Here is a 19,407-nt window from a genome sequence, read left to right as displayed (position 1 = left end):
ATATACTTGAAAATTTTTGTATTATTTAAATGTATGATCTTAAGAAGTTTGCATTATTCTGAAATGTGATTGCATTACATTTAGGAACTCTATTCCCAGTTAAATGTGTTCTATTGACTGAGAGACAGCTGTATAAATATGCCCTTCCCACCACTAACACATGCAGAGGCAAAAGCAAATGTAATGGTGGAAATGATGGAGAATGGGGAAAGCTTATCTCTTATTTGTATGAATTAAAGAGATTTCATGAAGAGGTGGACATTGATAACTGCACAGGTAGCTAGCAACATAAGCTTGTTTTCCATGTCAGAGCATACAGAGAAGAGTAAGAGAGCTGGCTGGGCACGGTGGCTTATGCCTGTAATCTTAGCATTTTGGGAAGCTAAAGTGGGCAGATGGATTGAGCCCAGGAGTTCAAAGCTAGCCTGGGAAGCATAGCAAGACCCAGTTTCTACAAAAAATACAAAAATTAGCTGGGTGTGGTGGCACATGCCTGTAGTCACAGTTACTTGGGAGGCTGAGGTGGGAGAATCGCTTGAGTCTAGGAGTTCAAGACCAGCCTGGGTAACACAGAGAGACCCTATCTCTACAGAAAAAAATAAAAAATTAGCTGGGTGTGGTGGTGAGTGCCTGTGGTCCCAGCTACATGGGAAGCTGAGGTGAGAGGATCACTTGAGCCCATGAGTTTGAGGCTGCAGTGAGCCATGACTGAGCCACTGCACTCCAGCCAGGTTGACAGAGTGAGACCCTGTCTCAAAAAAAAAAAAAAGGGGGGGGGGCGGTAAGAGGGCTTGTATTTTACGCAGTGAAAATTTTTTTTTCCTTTTTTATTATACTTTAAGTTCTAGGGTACATGTGCACTATGTGCAGGTTTGTTACATATGTATACATGTGCTATGTTGGTGTGCTGCGCCATTAACTCGTCATTTACATTAGGTATATCTCCTAATACTATCCCTCCCCGCTCCCCACACCCCACAACAGGCCCTGGTGTGTGATGTTCCCCTTCCTGTGTCCAAGTGTTCTTGTTATTCAATTCCCACCTATGAGCGAGAACATTCGGTGTTTGGTTTTCTGTTCTTGCGATAGTGTGCTGAGAATGATGATTTCCAGCTGCATCCATGTCCCTACAAAGGACATGAACTCATCCTTTTTTAGGGCTGCATAGTATTCAGTGGTGTATATGTGCCACATTTTCTTAATCCAGTCTGTCATTGATGGACATTTGGGTTGATTCCAAGTCTTTGCTATTGTGAACAGTGCCGCAATAAACATACGTGTGCATGTGTCTTTATAGTAGCATGATTTATAATCCTTTGGGTATATACCCAGTAATGGGATGGCTGGATCAAATGGTATTTCTAGTTCTAGATCCTTGAGGAATCACCACACTGTCTTCCACAATGGTTGAACTAGTTTACAGTCCCACCAACAGTGTGAAAGTGTTCTTGTTTCTCCACATCCTCTCCAGCACCTGTTGTTTCCTGACTTTTTAATGATTGCCATTCTAACTGGTGTGAGATGGTATCTCATTGTGGTTTTGATTTGCATTTCTCTGATACCAGTGACGATGAGCATTTTTTCATGTGTCTGTTGGCTGCATAAATGTCTTCTTTTGAGAAGTGTCTGTTCATACCCTTTGCCCACTTTTTGATGGGGTTGTTTGTTTTTTTCTTGTAAATTTGTTTGAGTTCTTTGTAGGTTCTGGATATTAGCCCTTTGTCAGAAGAGTAGATTGCAAAAATTTTCTCCCATTCTATAGGTTGCCTGTTCACTCTGATGGTAGTTTCTTTTGCTGTGCAGAAGCTCTTTTGTTTAATTAGATCCCATGTGTCAATTTTGGCTTTTGTTGCCATTGTTAAGCAGCAAAATTAAAACTCCTTTTTCTAGTTTCCTTGGCTTAGAGATATGAATATTTAGGAGGTATGAAAATGTCATGCTCCCAAAGACATTTATCTCTCAAGCCTTACTACAGTATTATTGATTTCTCCCTTGAACTCTGATTATGAGGGTTAGGGAGAACTAGTATTTCTACAGACGAAATTAATCTCCTAAATAAATCCAATGTGTACCTTCTGGAGTGGTGTGGGGAAGGGGAAGACAGTGTTGTTGGTATTAATATAGTAATTGCCTTCTCTAAGCTGACTTGGGAAGAGACAGGATGTCAGCTACTTCATCCTGAGACTAATTTTTATTCCCCTCCTTTAAAGAGTATTTTAGGGCAGGGCTCTTGCACCTTGCAGCAGTTGCAGGATAAACCAAGTGCCCTGTGGGCACAGGCAGGAGAAACGATGGTGGATCTCACTGAGAAGCTATATAAACTCTCCCTTCCACCTTCCTCCATTAGAGAAAAGTCAGTTGTTTTAATATCCACTGTTGTTAGCAGCCTCAGAATGCAGCTCCATTCAGAAACTTTTCATCTTCCTGTTGCCACTGTGACCTGCTAGTCAATATCAGTTGCTGGCTCTGGGCATTAATGGAATTTTCAGTTACTATAATCACAATGATCATCGCTGTCCAGGTCAAGCTTTAAAACAAATGTGCTTAATAAAAATAAGACTATATATATATATGATGTATTGACATCATAATATTCTTTAAATATGTGTAGGATAGTCCTATAACACTTCATCTGCTCTTCTATTGTGGCTTTTTATTACTTTGTGCCCTGTGTTATAATGTCCAAGTCTCATCACATCTACCAGAGAGTAAGCCACTCAGGGTGAGTGTGCATATTTCACCTTTTTAAATGTTGCTCCCAGGCATTAGGATGGTGCCTTGCATTTAGCCGGTTTGCAATAAATATTAAATACATGAGCAAACTAGTATTCATTACTGATACTTAAGTTTCGTCGTTGAGTGCAAAACACTATAGCTAGTGTGGTGGACAAACAGGAGATGTGTGAAAGTGCCAGCAGGTTCTGCTTTCTGTTTCTTTGTGCATGGCCATAAAGCCACATGGCATTTTAGGAGTGGGTGTGCCTCCATTTTGGTTAAGAGGGCTGAAGAATGGTGGTTTGCTTCCTCTTTTGCTTTTAGTGACTGTCACGATGATACTCTAATTTTTCTGGCCTTAATAGACTAACAGGGACCACACCATAATTCCAGGTGTTGTTTTTGGGTTGTAACTGGTAGCTCATTTACAAGTGAGATGTGGACTGTTCTCTTCCAAATATACTTACATCACACCTGCCATTCTCTTCTCCACTCCTGCTCTGAGTTGGTTCATGCTGACTTGGCATTAAACTACCCAGAAGCGCTTAGGGTTGACTGCATCAGAGATTTATTGCTTGCTTGTTCTTCCAGATCATTTATAAGTGTTGAATCATGTCAGTGCTCACATCCATCCCATATGGACTTCACTCTAATACTTACTCATCTCAAGAAGCCTTGATTTGTTCTCATTCAAGTTTCCCTTAGAGGTCAGGTTTAAAGAAACAGAAAGTGCAGAAGAAGTGTGTATCTTGCACCCCATACTACACAAAGCTCTCTTTCTATGGTTCATGCTTGCTTTTCCTCTGTCAGAAAAAGGAGATCTGCATTCTACAAAAATCCAGCCAGGGCAGGGTGAGTTGTCTGGGATTTTCTGTAATCTAATAGAGCAAGTTTAATGACTCAAGAGAGGCCTGCTGTATATTGCAACTCATGGCTCATGAAAAGATATAGTATGTTAATTTTCTGAACTGGATCTCTGAGGCTGAATTACATTATTTTTGTAATGTCTCTCCTGAATTAACTGCAGTTATTCGAGCATCCAACATCTTGAATGCACCAAAAGAAGGGAATCCCTGGATGTTAGTGACCAACAGAACCTTATCCTCTATAGAGGAAACTGGCTAGTGGATGCAGAGTCTCAATGCTTTGGGGTAAAATAAAAATACTTTTTACATGGGCAGCCCACTTCTCCCCTACTAATAAATTGGAGAGTGAACATCATGAGCCTCTCCTTTGAGAAGACTTCAGTGCTTTTTATTTCTTCAGGATGAAGGCCAAACCCCTTCACACAGCATAGAGGGCCTTTCACCCTCCAGTGCCTGCCTTCCACCTTCCACTCCAACCTCATCACACCACTTCCTCCCACTCTTCTCTCCATCTGGACTGGATGACTTTCAGGATGCCAAATGGCCATATTCTTTGTCCCCATTTGGGCTTGTCTATGCACAGGCCTTCTGCCTGGAATATTACCTGTCCTCTCCCCACATCTGTCTCACTATCAGTAATGACGGTAATAGTAGTTATGCTCTGTGCTAAGGAAGGCTTGCATGGATCCTTTTATTGAATCTTTACAACAACCCATGAGCACTGTAATTATTCCCATTTCACAAATAAGGAAACTGAGGCTCAGCAAGCTTAAGAGCCCTACCCAGGCTCATACAGCTATTAAGTACAGGGAGTTGAAGCTAAGTAGCCTGACTCCAGAGCCAGCTCCAGGCTGCGGTGCCTCCCAGCATTGAGCTACACATAGTCATGTGGCTAACTCTTACCCATTATTTAGACATCACTTGCTCCAGAAAACTTTCCTGGCAGGTTATGTGCCCCTCCTGTGCCTTTTATTTCACTCTTTACAGCACGTACAATATAATACCTCTGTAATTGCTTGCTTACTTGTCTGTATCCTCCACAAGCTTCAGAGGCCCGTAGGGGAGGACCCAGTCTGCCCCTCTTGCCATCTTATCCCCAGAGTCTACTGGGAAGCTTGGCATTCAGTAGGAGCTCAGTACGTGTTTGGGGAATAGGTGATCCTTTGACTAAACTTAGATCCACTGAAAACCCTGCACAATTCTTTTGGCAGGAAAAGGTTAATTCTAGTCTTACTGATTCCAGACTTTAATGCAGGAAATAATTTATAACTTCTCCTTTTTGCGGGGACTACAGAATTATGTGACTAGACTGAGGTTTTCTTGTGGTTAACAAGGCCTAGTCATATGAGTCAAGGTTATCACACAATCAGACTTTTGCTCACTCCAACTACCCTTCTTCCCCCTTAAATTCTTGAGATAAACCAGGAAGTGGTTTGTTGTTTTACATATTCACCAAAGGATTTTCATTTGTCATTTGTCCTACTATCTAATATTTGCAGTTTTTGCCATGAAAAATAATTGCAAGGCCAGGTATGGTGGCTCATGCTTGTAATCCCAGCATTTTGAGAGGCCAAGGCAGGCATATCTCTTGAGGTCAGGAGTTCGAGACCAGCCTGGCTAACATGGTGAAACCCTGTCTCTACTAAAAATACAAAAATTAGCCAGGTGTGGTGGAAGATGCCTGTAATCCCAGCTACTCAGGAGGTTGAGGCAGGAGAATTGCTTGAACCTGGGAAGCAGAGGTTGCAGTGAGCTGGGATCCTGCCACTGCACTCAAGCCTGGGCAACAGAGTGAGACTCCTCAAAAACAAAACAAAACAAAAACAAGCAAACAAACAAAAAGTAATTGCAAAACTGTGATTACTTTTGCACCTACCTAATACCATATATTGAAGTTGGAAGAGACACTGGACGGTAGCTCACCCAGCCCTTTTTAATTGAGAGAAAATTGAAGCCCATAGAGAGGCTCAAATTCATCCACTAGTTAGTAGCCAAGTCAGAGATACAATTCACATCTTTCATTCATTTAAATAATGAGTTTATTTGATGCACTTTCACAATATGATTACTTTACAAAACATTTTTTTAACCTTCACATTGATAGGAATAAAGGTGTTTCTAAAGCAACATATAACTGTGTATAATTCATCTGAGATCAGCAGTGCAGAAACAAGAGAAGGTTTTTAAAAAAACTTTTTGTTGAAGTCTAACATTCAGAAGATTGTGTAGTGCTTGATGACCTTTTCTTTCTTTCTTTTTCTTTCTTTCTTTTTTTTTTTTTTTAGAGACTGGGTCTCACTCTGTCAGCCAGGCTGGAGTGCACTGGTGTGACTGTAGCTCACAGCAGCCTTGACCTCCTGAGCTCAAGGGATCCTCCCACCTCAGCCTCCCAAGTAGCTAGGACTACAGGCAGGTGCCACCACACCTGGCTAATTTTTTCTTTAGTTTTGTAGAGATGGGGTCTTGCCATGCTGCCCACACTGGTCTCAAATCCTAGCCTCAAGTGATCCTTTCACCTCAGCCTCCCAAAGCTCTGGGACAACAAGTGTGAGCCACTGTGCCTGGCCCTGATGAATTTTTATAAAGTGAATGCACCCATGTAACCAGCACTCAAGTTCAGAAATAGGACATTGACAAAGGGAGATTTTTAGTATTGAATACATAATTACTTTTAATAATGTATTCTCACCTAAATCTGTTCTATAAAACTTACTATAGGTTTATAATAGTAGGAGGTCACTATTAGGGGGTGAGGAGGAGAGAGAACTTTTGAGATGACAATTTCATTCCCATGTACAACTCTCACAACTTCATAAGACAGTGTTTAAGGCATACATTCCTTAGATTTTGTGTAATAAAGATGCAGCTTACTATTGGCTATTTGTTTGCAAAATTAACGTGTCATCAGGCTGATATTGTAGCATCATAAACAGCAATACTTGTGTGACTCTAACTCATATTCTATAGTGCTCAAAAATCTACTTAGAACATTTTTTGATAATTCGCTACATGGGATTTGTAAGCATAGGTGTGCACTTTATTCTTTTTAAAGGAAGGTGAAATCTCAAATCTGTTATCAGTCTTGTGTATACGCTGAGCTGTGATGGGTTTGCATGGAGCTTATTCTATATTTTTGCTTATTCTTTTTGGCAAACTTGAGCGTATTTCTGAGTGGACTGACTGGCATTAGGATGTCTGACCCTGGAGCTGCCCTGTCTCTGTTCTAAGCCAGCTACCCCATGCATTTGACCCCGTTCAATTAGTACAGGCTTTAATGTCCAAGTCCACATTTTTCCAACAAAGGTTTCAATTCCCAATGTAGGCGTTGCCCAGAACTTTGGACAAATTATTTAACCTGAAATATTTTCTTCGTTCTAATTCTGTTATAATAATAATAAACATTTGGGGAGTGAAACTTCTGCCTAAAACTGGATCCGAATGTTACACTCATTTGAAAGGTACAAATATGTTCATTGTGCAGTTCAATTAATAGAGCAGTAACTGGGCAATTTCTCAAAAAGTTCTCATGATCTAAAAATGTTTCTTGGCCCAGCAGATTTTTAATAATATCTAACATCTTAAGAAAGCTTCTTTTCCTATTTCCTATTTCTACTCAAGGATAAAATTTATCTAATTATTTTAAATGTATAGAAAAATCCAGAATACTAACCTCAACACAGGAAAGAAAGAGAAAAAAAAAAAACTTCTTACCTGTTTTAAACTTTGTTTCTGCTGTCTAGAATAGCCCCTCCAGCTAGCAACATATTAGTCTGCTTAATTAACATGTATTGTGCCTTCCTCAAGGTCAGGCAGAGTCCAATTATGGGCTTCAGCTAATTTTACCTTTTTTTCTCTTTGTGTCTCATTCTGGTTTCCCTTAGCTCTCCATTAGCCTTCTTGGCTCACAACAAAAGCTCAACAGGAGACTAGCAGCAGCATGATGAAATTAAATAGAATGCCACAAAAAGGCCTGGGAATTTGAAAGGTGCCTCTTAACTTCAGCAGGGAAACAGAGTAACATGGCCACTGTCTGTGGCTTAGAGAAGTTTGTGTGGCACATGTACATGATGGTTGTTCTATTTGTTTGCTGTTATGAAACATTATTTTTCTTTATATGAGCACCATACCTAAGTGGGGTCACTATTGAGGGTACACATTTCCCAGTAAAGGGAAGTGCTGTCATCCTGTTGATGCCACCGAAGGCTGTTAAGACTATTAATTTTGTTGTTCATTTAGGCATGCGTGGTTGCCACAGCAACAACAATCTCATAGTTCCTTCAAGCCCTCTGTGCAGTGAGCATCTGTTGAGAGTCCTACAAAGGTGTCATAGTTCCTCTCCTTCCTGTCACAGATTGAACCCCTTGCTTGCTCTCCTTATGAGCTACATATTTATCAAGAATCCAGAGAGAGAGAGAGAGAGAGAGAGAGAGAGAGAGGAGAGATTCTTTGCTGGAGCCAGTCAAAGGAGAAATCTAAATGAAAATGAAGGCTTTTGTTTCCCGTGGGCTGCTGCAGAAGACCTCAGAATGAGTAGTTTAGAAGTCAGATGATTATTAAAGATCTTGGTCAGCTGAAATGTGAAGTCCTTGGCAAAATCCACAGCCAATCTTTTATGCAGGGTGGCCAGGACACTGAGTATCCTGTGTAAAGCCAAAATTGTAAATTCTAGCCCAAACTCCCAGTGGTATGCAGTAATGGGGTGCAATCTCTTGCCAACTATTTCTCATAATCCGAGACCTTCTCCTTAAGAACCACATAGATTTCAGAATATATGTTTCTTAAATGGACTCATTTCCTCTCTCTCTTTGTGTGTGTCACTCTCTCTCTTTCTTAAGGAGCAGTTGGTAGAGAAAGCTTATGTTTTCAAAAGCATTTGTTGGTACTGATAGACAATCATCTTTGAAGACACTACTCAGTATGAGTCTTTGTCTTTGTGTCCTAATTTATCTCATTTGCAAGTTATATAGTCAGAACTAGAGGGGAGTTACAATTTCTAGATAAATTGCATACTAAGTGAAAGGAGCTGAGACTGGGCAGGCTGTCTTTATAGCTATTGAGAGGAGGTATCTTAAGTCCTTGTAGAATCCTTACTTGAAATTTACATGTAAATGTTAGGGCACCTGACTGAGCAAGTTTATCAAAACATCATTACAGTTTCCTCCTCCTTCTGTCATTATTCTGATCAAGATGATCAAGAACAGATTTCTGTATTCATTTCTGCAGAGAAGCTTACTCATTCCTCTTCAAAATTCTTTTATCTAATGATACCTATTGTTCAATCATAAGAAATATTTAACTGTAAAATCTTTTACTTGGAGTAAATTATCATTGAGGTGGATTCTACTAAAGTAAAGATTCTCTGTTGATTAAGTAATTGTCATTTTTCCTGTTGTGGGTTTGGAGAAGAAATTTCTAGGTTATATACTGTTTTTAGGCAAGAAGCCTGAGCCTGGGTTACTCTGGCTTTCACAAGACATTAGTATGTCCTGAGGGCTTCTTTTTTGCAACTCTCTGTGAGGATTCCTGGGACCAATTTTTGTAAGACTCTCCCATCCCAACCACTCTTTTTGGTATCTTTTACTTTTTCTTTCCGAGTTCTTCTCTTCATTTTCTTTATTTACTTCTCTAGGATCAGAAGATCATAGTACTTTCGAACTGGAAAACACCTCCCATCTTCTCTTGTACATTTCTATCCTCACAACTTGCAATGCTTAACTGGGCTCATGTTGTCTACTTTTAAAAACTTGTATATATGGATATGCTAATAGCCAAGCACAAACCAAACATTTTATTATATGCAATTTATTATACCAATGTGGTTTTAATGAAATAGCCTTAATACAAATGAGACTTTTTTTTTTTCTAGTTCTAACTCTGATTTTAATTCACAGACTGACCCTGGACAAATCTCTCTAGTTTTGCTTGGTCTCAGTTTCTTTATCTGAAGATAAGAATGGCCTTCTCTCATAACTTATTATCGAGTAAATGAGCTAATATATGTAAAGGCTCCTTGGAATATGTGAGGTACTATGTGTAAGCTATAGGGATACTCACCCATATTGTCTGTCTCTGGAGTCCACATCAGCTTGGTGTCTTTAACTGTGACCTTAGCCAAAGTGGCAAAACCCTATCAGAAATCTACTAAAAAAATGTGAATTTTTCCTTGACCAGACAATTTCACTACTAAAAGTCTATACTACAGAAATATTCATATGTCTGCATACAGTACCAGATATTAACTGAAGCATTGCAGTTGAAAAACTGGAAACTTAATTAAATAGAAACTTAATTTTCTATCAGTAGGAAGAAAGTTAAATAAATATCCATATAGTAGAATACACTGAGATTATAAACAAATAAGGTTGATGTATTCTAAAACTGCTCGGAAATATCTTCACGACATATGTTGTATGAAAAAACAATTCATTAAACAGTACCTAGTGTATGATCCCATTTATCCTAAAAAAAAATGCAAACCCCACACAGAAAGGAAACAAAGCCACACCTATATATGTGAATACATTTGTGTGTAAATTTGCCATGTCCCTATGTCATTGAGCTTCCCTCTCTTATTGTATTATGTAGTGTGGAGAGTTGAGGTTAAGAATGAGTTCTGGAGTCACACTGACTGGCTTCAAATCCTGGCATGACACATACTACGTGTGTAATTGTGGATAAATCCCAACTCTTCCATGCTTCATTTTCCCACCTTAGAATGGGTTTGACAATTTCACCTTACTCGAGAAATTTAAATGCATAGAAAAAAATCCAGAATACTTTTGATTACCCTGAGACACAACAGGGTAGCTGGAAATGTGAAGTTCCTTTTGAAGTACCCAACTCTACAGAATGCAGATAATACTGAATAAAGCTTATCCGCTTCTGTAGGACAGCATGGGAAAGGTCCTAGAGGCTCAGAAAAAATATAAATTTTGGTAAATGCAACCATGAATGGAAGGATAGGGAGAAACAGCCATCATCGGGGTGTGTGAGCATCAAGAATGTGACAAAGGCTTTTTTGGCAGAGCTATGGGAAAACCCATTTTCTGAAGAGGCAGAATCATGAAGGGGGCTTGTGTCCCCATCCCAGAGGGATCCAGTGGTCTCATATGTGGCTTTCCTCTCAGCCTTGTCTATTCAGTCCAGCTTATTTCGTCCTGTATTCTACTATCTCTACTATGGAAACTTTCCCTGAGAAGGAGGCAAACCTTCCCTCCAGGGAGGTCAAGGAGGATTGCACTGCTTTGCTTCATGCAAACAGCTTCCCAGGGAGGGAGCTTTTGCTCTCCCTGCTGTGTGGATAGATTGAGGAGCCCCCAAGGCTTGGCAGCAGGTCAGGCCCAGCCAAGCTTCCAGAACCAGAGAAAGGCATAGCTTTTTATCTGAACTTAATTTCTTTTCCAGAGGAGCACTGCCTCTTGTTCTTACTTGAATTTAATCTCCATGGATCACAATTTTGTTTGGTGGATCTATCTAGCAAAATTCACAATTCAAGGGCTCCTGGTCCTTGGCTGACTTGGGGAGATCAGTCCCTTCTCTACAGGTGAGGAACTAGGGCTCCAGAGAGTCTAGTGACCAGCCAAGGTCAAGAGGCCACTTGGTGAAAGAGCTGGCCTAGAAACAGTCACTAGTCTTCATCCAAGGTTCTTTCTGTCATACTAACACATATTTATTAGCAATAGAAAAATCTGCTCAAAAATAACTCATTCTCCTAGAAGAAAGACCTTAAGATATTACAGGTAAAAGAAAGTATAGAGATCACATCATATAGGCCTCTGAAAGAAGTTTTAAGTCCTCCCTCCCCTTATTTTACTTAAAATAATGTCTGTCTTGGCATAGTTGTGAATCCAAGTTGTATTCTGCTGGGTGAGCCTGTGTGTGTGCCTCGGGGTGATGTCAGCGTGGCTCCCTAAAGATTTCAATGGGATGATTCCTCTTGGGTTTTATTCTGTAGTAAAAATAATCTGTGGTGGTATTGGTTTTCCTTGTTTTATAAGCTAGAGGAGTCAGCCAGGAGGCCACTGCCTCCTAATTTTCTATGTGGTCATTATCCATACTGCATTCAGACCACATTAAAGGCCACTGGATCTCAAATGATCCCTTAGGGACTATTCATGTGGTCATCAGTGGGGAGGTGTGCAGGCAAGCAACACTAACCAAAATATTTCTTCAGAAAGCTCACATACTTCCCATGTGAATTCACGTCTGAAAGACTGCCATATTTTCTGTTTTAAGGTTCCATGTCCTTTATGTCACTGAATTACTCCTTCTTGTTCTACTGCATAGTGTGGAGAGTAGAGATGAAGACAATGGGTTCTGGAATTGGACTGACTTTAAATCCTAGCTCTGCATTTACTAATGGTGTGATTATGGGTAATTGACTTAATCTTTCTGTTTGTTTCCTATCTGTAAAATTATTTGAAAATTTTATCTAACACAAACAACGATGGGAGAACTAACTAGATATAGTACAGACACACGAGAGAGAGCATTTGGCATGTGGTATCCACTCAATGAATGTTACCTCTTACCCTTAACATCTGCTCATGCAGCCCAGAATTATGGAAAGAACTTTAGATTGATGGGTCAGGAGACACAAGATCTGTTCTAGGATCTCACTTCCGTGTAGCTTCATGAACTTGGAACAGTCACTTGATCCCAACTCATAGAATGCAAGACATAGAAGCAAGTATTTGTTCCAACCTCCTCATTTAACAAATGAAATTGGGTCTCAGAGAAAGGAAGAGACTCACCTGAAGTCCCCAGGGAGTCAATATCCAGGCCAGGATCAGCCAGCACCACTCTCCTGATTTTTGTCCCATAGCTTTTCCCATCATTCCTCTGGAGACAGAAGACCTTGCCAAGTGGTCCAAGCTTTGCTGAAGACCTAAGGACTTTGAGATTGATAGGTGAGTGATTCCTAACATGCTGTCTTGGGGTTGCGGCCATCTGAGAAGCAGCTGCCGGTGCTTTCTACTATGTCATGGTTGGCATAACTATCAGAAGCAGAGCAGTACCTTTAAGATGCTACTGGGTGAGAGCCACTGCATCTATACGGCGCACCCAGTACACTCATTCCAGGCCAACAGGGCAAGGTTGGGTAAGCTCTAGAGCCCAACAGCTTAGTAGTGGACTATGTTTCTTCTTTCTCTTTCTTGGCTCCTGCCAGAGACACTTAGAGTAACGTTATCTCTATCTTAAGCTATAGAAGTTTCCTTTTGAACTCTCATTATAGGCCATTGTCACTCCTTTCCTCTTCTCCTCTCACTTCCACACAGATTCTGAGATCACAGGCTGGCCATATTATCCACTCTTGGGTACATGGCTTTGACCTGCAAGGTCCCCTTTCTGTTCCACACTCTGGCCACAGCAGACACTCAGCAAAACCAGTCCTGTACTCATTATTCTAAATATATACTAGGCTTTTGGTTTGGGGACAGTGCATATATTACACCTCTCCATTGATTCTTGCTCAGTCCTCACAGATTGACTATTATCATTTCTGTAGAGCCCATAATTGTCCCCTAACTTAGAAGTGGTCTCCTGGTCCTTAGAACTTGGAACAAGTGCTTGCTATAGGTCTATAGAGGTTCTACCTCCCTTAACAAACTTCTTAACTTCTTAACAACCATGTACTCGACCTCTTTTTTTTTTTTTTTCTTGGAGACAGAGTCTTGCTCTGTCACCCAGGTTGGAGTACAGTGGCATGCTCACAGCTCACTGCAACCTTGACCTCATGGGATCAAGTGATCCTCCCACCTCAGCCTCCCTCATAGCTCCTACAGGCATATACCACCATGCCTGGCTAATTTTTGTACTTTTTATAGAGATAAGGTTCTGCCATATTGCCCAGGCTGGTGTCGAACTCCTGGGCTCAAGTGATCCACCTGCCTTGGCCTCCCAAAGTGCTAGGATTACAGGTGTGAGCCACCACACCACTGGACCTCTTTTTATCCCCCAAAGCATTTAACAGAGTTCCTTGCCCAGTGCAGAAACTCCATTGGACCTGCTTGAATAACTGTTGGCTGGTTGGTGGAGTTGGAGTCAGGGGCTCAAGACTTAATAAAAACGGTTATGTCTTCATAATCCAGAAGTGCTTAATCCCGAAATGTCATTGTTAGTCCTCGGTAAATCAGTCAGCCACACATCTTTCTCTAGTTACAGCCATTCTAAGGCTTCTTTAAGCCTAGTTGTTAATGCCTAGTTGTTTTGAGAATGTAACTTTTTAGAAATCTGGTGTGACACAGTTTTGAAATTAAAGTCAATTACAATTAATTTTACTCTTTTTTTTTTTTTTTTTGGTGGCAGAAACTGACAGTCCAAGATGGACAAGCAAAACAATTTACAAACTTTAAAAAATTCAAATAAAAGTTTAAGGATGTTAAAGAAAGGTAGGAAGAGTAAAGGAGCCTGGAGTTTTCACTCATTCACTCACTCATTCACTCACCCAATCAGCAAACGTATCTGTGCAGCTTGATTTCCTGCATTTCAGGAGGAAACAGTCGTCATTTAGTTTATGCAAAATTCTGTATAGCCCTCTGCTAGAGCCTTATGCTTCTAAAATTCTGTTTGTTAAAATAGTGTTCAGAAGTAGATTGTGTTCACAAACCAAACTCCATGTTTCCCTAAGATCAAATTCCCTGCGACAAATTTTATCCCCAAATTCGGGGAAAAAATGAGAAGAATGCAAAGATTAATCCTTGGAGACCCTTAAATAAGCCTTTCTTTCCCTATTTTCTATTTGCTTTTTAAGTTTTGTATTCAGAGAATAATAGGTGAACCCTTCCGTGGCTAATTAAGACACATGTAAATTGAAACCAATGTTCGAGCCAGTAATTAAAGTGAGGTACTCTCTGGGTAATATTTACTTTCTAGCTCCCAGATTGTGAGTTCAGTTCCTCTTCAAGCTGCACTTTTTTTTTCTTTCTTCCTTTTCTTTTTTTTTTAATCACCGAGATTAAAGCAGCTTGAATTTACAGTAGCATCTTGTGAAAGGAGAGGGGGAAAAAGCTGCAGTGGTTTTAGTAAATAATGCACTTTGATGTCTCCAACTTGAAATCCATATTTTGAGAGCCCTGATGCATCTAAATAGTATTTGGAATAAAATTTTAAGTCCCAAAGCAGTGCCATTTGCAGAAAAAAATGCCTGTGGAAAGTGAATGTTAATATTCCTCTCACATTGCACCACTCTGTCTAACAATCAAGTGCTTCCATTCTTCTCTGTGAAACTTGTATAGTGTACGTGCCACATGACCATGGCGTGTCCACTCTTCTTTTGGCTGCTGACAACCAAGTAGTTTATAGCTGGTAAGCCTGGCTTGAGGTTTGGGCCATTCCTTTATTTTGGGTAAGAAAAAGATAGGAGAAAAAGACTTCTTAGGAACACCTTGTTTTCTATAAAACAGTGGAGCTGTTTCAAGAGCCCTTCTTTTGACCATTGGAAAGGACAGTGAGGTCTAGGTGTAGTTAAGGATTTATGTCTATAGGCTGGACTCTGTTGGTCCCTCCAGTTTGCTTTCAGGTTCATCTGCTGTGGTACTGCTTTGGAAATTCATAGACTTTTGACCATATTCACGAGCTCCTGGGCAGCAAGAAGCTTTGAAATCCAATAAACGTCCAAATCCAAGAATAGATTTCAAAAATTACTTTTCTGCTAAAATCTCAAGACAAAATTCCTTTTGTTCCTGCTGTGGAGGCCCTTAGGTCGTACAGGGCGTTTGTATCCAACAGGATCTCAGGAGCTCTTATTTCTTCTGCTATCACATTGTGTTTGTGATGTCATGAGTGGTTACCATGGAGGTAATTATCATGATGTGGGAGATGTGTGAATTCAGGTGTGGAGAAACTTAGCAGCGAGAGATGGGTTTTTGAGAAAAAGAGACAAATCCCCTTTCATTCCGACTTCCTTAGTAACAAAAGGGTGAAGCAGAAAAAAAAGGGAATGTAAATGCAATGACTGAAATTTAGCTTTTGAACAGCATGTCTTTTATGCTTTGCGTGACATATTGGAAAGTCTTTTATTTATTTGTTTTTTAAAAAATTACATTTTGATCACATATCTTGGAGGATGGTGTTAAAAATAAATGTTATATTTTTTCCTGGAGAAAAAAAATGGCTTGTGATAGCAGAAGAGAATTCTGTATTATGAAGTCCAAGGAGAATAGGAAAATCTTTTGAGTGATACACCAGGAAGCTTAAAGGTGACATGTTTTCACCCAGCTGGAAAAAAAAAGCTGCTGCAATCTGCAAAACACTACAAAAATAAGATGCAACCAAGCTAACAATGCAGCCAGACTGGCTTGCTGCTGGCATTTGACAAGCTAGAGAAATGAGACTGCAAAAATCCACAGGGAATTCTTTTCCCCTTCATGGAAATGAAGTACTGTACATATCTTTCTTGGGACCAGGGGCAGTGAGGGTGAGGACCCGGGTGCTGCTGAGCAAGTATTTTAAGGAAATGATCCAGAATCCCCTGCCTCTAGCTTGGAATAATCAATGTCACTACTGCTTGTTTGGAAGCATTGTCTTTTCTTGGAAAGGACCCAGGGCTGGCAAACTCAAGTAGTCAGCGTGGTGACTGGTGAGAGAGGGACTCTGCCGAGGCAAGTGCAGGGAGGCTGAGTGTCCTTGAGCATCAGATTCTGATTGAAAGACCTGGGTTCAAGTCACAGCTTTGCCCCCGTGGATTTTTTCTTTGACCTTCACCACAGTCCTTAATTGCCCTACTTTCTTATCCTATTAATCAAAGGAGACTATTGTAACAATAAATATATTGGACATAAAACATACATTTTTATGCAGACTACAAATGTAAGGGATTGGACCTTATTAGGGGTTCTGTGTCAGCACAAAGATATTTAGTTGTTTTCTTGTCACGTGGTGTCTTTCATGACCTTCAGGGTGAAAGTGGGCACTTTCTTTGGTGACAATTGATACTGGCAGCCAACGCTCCATGGCATTACTTTGGTGAAAGGAGGATAATGACCCTAGGCGGGGTCAATTCCTGCAAGGTCAAGTGCAAACTCCTTAGCTTGGTGTTTGAGGCCTTCCCTAATTACTCCCTAAGTAAGCTTCCCAATCTCCTTTCCTTACTCCATCAAGTGTACCCTTTGCCTTGGTCAAATCTGATTTGTCACTGGATATACCTCTGGCATTCCTTGTAGTAGTTTCTTCTATTCTTACCCAATCAATTCTAGCTAGTCTCTGTTCATCCATCCTATATGGATCCCTCCTTGTTATCAGTACCTGCTACTCCTGTCATATATGTGTTGTGCAGGTTGTGCACTGCACAAAGATGTCAGGTCAGTGTAGAGGGACATGGGCTTAAATCCAGAATCCAGCCCAGTCATATATCCTGCTGACTGAGGTGCTGTGTCTGCCTAGAGGAAAGGTACCTTTTTCTAATTAGAAAAAGGCACTGGAGAGGGTAGGGGTGGCTCTGTGTGTATTGACAGAGTGAACTTTTCATCTATGTTTGTTCTATATTTTCTTGAAATTATATGCTCCTTGAGGACTGAGGCTTTGATTTTTTGTAGATATTGCGCATGAAATACACATAACTTTGTTTTGACTTATAATGAGCACAGCGAGTTCTGAGTAAGAGATGGTACTGGAAGCTCCTTGAGGACCGAGCTTACCCATTTCTCTACCTGTCAATCCATCCCCCTTAAGTTCCCTGAGTGCTTACTTATCTGTAGTAACAGTGGGGAAACATCAATACCATTCTTTTTAAAAAATTCTTCAATGCCTATCTTGGTTTCTATGTGGAAGTGAGATAGTTTCCCCTCTGAGGACTCTGAGACTGGGTTTTAGATGAGGCTCTTGGGTCTGGGCCAGCATTTTCACCTCTTTCTAGAGCAACATTGTACTGGGGCTTTGTGGTGGGTCAGAAAAGTGGGCCTGTAAAACTTACAGCTCACAAAAGGGTCAGGCCATGCTCTGTGTGCTGAGGACATCAGGAGGAGAGCCATGTGTCTCTGTCCTCACGGCGTTCCTGGATCATAAGTGGGGAAAACAGACATGTAAGTGAGTGGCCATAAAACAATATATAAGAGGCACTATAGCAGCAGGAGCTCGTACAGAGGCCTGTGGGGTCACTGTGAGGCAGCAGAGACCTGTCTCCCTGCATGGGGACAGGCACAGGTGGAGTGACTGGAAAGAGGAGGTGGCTTTAAGTGGTGATATAAAGCAATCTGGTTCATGTCCATATCTTCCATTGCAGTTTGTGTGCAGATGACTCTCAAAATATGTGTCTCCATCCCAGACCCATCCGCCACTGTTATTTCCACTTGGGAGCTTCAAAGGCTCCCTAGACCCATTCTGTCCCAAACAGACCTCAGGATCTTTTCACCCAAATCCAATCATCTGCTGGTGCTCCATCTTTCCAGATGGCACCACCCATCCATCTACCTTGGTAAACTGACTTGGTCAGTTCATTTGCTCCGTTCTCAGCTCCCAGTCCAAGTTGGCATCCATGTGTCTTGCCTGGACTGGAGGCAATACCTACCTCCTCAATGGACCTCCCACATCCACGCTGAGCCCTCCAGCCCCTTTTCACTGCAGCTGGAATGACCATTCTGAAATGCAAATCTGCTCACGTCACACGGTCCCCAAACTACCTCCCTCCCAATGCTTAAAACCTCTTAATGCCTTCTAATTTCTCTTAGGATAAAGACTCAAATCGTCAGCAGGGCATCTAAGGCCCCTCATCATCTGGCCCCTGGAGACCTTCCCAGTGCCCCCAGCCCTGTCCCAAGTGGCAGCAGTCTGCTCACAGGCCCCCAGCCCAGGCAGCCTCTCAGCCTGGAAAGCTTTCTGCTATTGCTGCCACTCTCCCCTCCCACCCCCGTTACCTAATTCATCCTTTCTCATTTTTCAGGTATCAGCTCAAATGTCACTTCTTCAGGGAAACCTCCCTAGATCCCCCTGACTGCTTCAGCCCTTCTGCCTAGTACATCTCAGAGCACATTTTCTTATCAAATATCACGGTTTGTAGTCACACATTTATTTTTGTGGTTATCTGATTGATGTCTGTTTTCCTTGGAAGGTTGGGAGCTCCAGGATCCTGGCTGGGTTTGCCTTTGCTACATTTCCAGTGCCCAGTGCAGGGCTCCATACACCTTAGACTCTCAAGTAAACATGCATTGAATGAATAGATACATGAGGGTTGTTTAGGAACAGAGAGCTACTCCTTGGGGCTGCCATGTTGGTTATGTGAGAGGAAGCAGCTAGAGGTGAGGTTGGGAACAAGCCTATGGCTGAGATGGTGCCCTCTAGGTACAGGGGCACTGTGCAGCCTGCAACCCAAGGGCATGACTGGCCAAGAGCTGTGTTTTAGCGCAGAAGCTCTGAGGGGCGTGTGGGGTGGAGGTGTGGAAGGTAACACGTCTTGGGACCAGGGAGACACATTAGGAGGCATCTGATGCAGATGATGGGAATCAGGACAGTGAATGAGAATGGAGAAATGGGAACAAATGCATTTAGTATTCTCTATTTCCATTTTCCCCCTCCAGGAAGGGCAGCAAGGGATCAAGGAACTTTACATTATTTTAACATTTTTAACCTACCTGACCTGAACCTCACCAATGGTCAGGGGAAAAATCAGAGGGGATTTGGAGTCAGTGGAGTAGTGGGCAGTGGCAGAGTTACAAATCTGTGGTTTTTTTCCTTTCTTAGGCAAAAGTGGCCTGTTGGAAGGTTGGGAGGTATCTGAGTCCATTTGGGCTGCTGTAACTAAGTATCTTGGACCGAGTGACTTATGAATGGCAGACACCTATTTCTCACGGTTCTGGAGGCTGAGAAGTCTGAGAGCAGGGTGACAGCATAG

General features: G+C 41.4%; 1 long non-coding RNA gene across 1 annotated transcript in view; it reads right to left on the bottom strand.

Annotated features, from left to right (window-relative positions):
- LOC117087807 overlaps positions 1-13,258 on the bottom strand; it is a 51,210-nt gene extending 37,952 nt beyond the window's left edge. The window contains exon 1 of the long non-coding RNA XR_004438921.1: positions 12,335-13,258. This is a non-coding gene — a long non-coding RNA (uncharacterized LOC117087807). The remainder of the gene's footprint in view (positions 1-12,334) is intronic.
- Between the last annotated feature and the right edge of the window lie 6,149 nt (positions 13,259-19,407).

Source organism: Trachypithecus francoisi, unplaced genomic scaffold (genome assembly GCF_009764315.1).
Source record: "Trachypithecus francoisi isolate TF-2019V2 unplaced genomic scaffold, Tfra_2.0 Lachesis_group10, whole genome shotgun sequence".
Classification (NCBI taxonomy): Eukaryota; Metazoa; Chordata; class Mammalia; order Primates; family Cercopithecidae; genus Trachypithecus; species Trachypithecus francoisi.
This window is presented reverse-complemented; position numbering and strand designations above follow the sequence as displayed.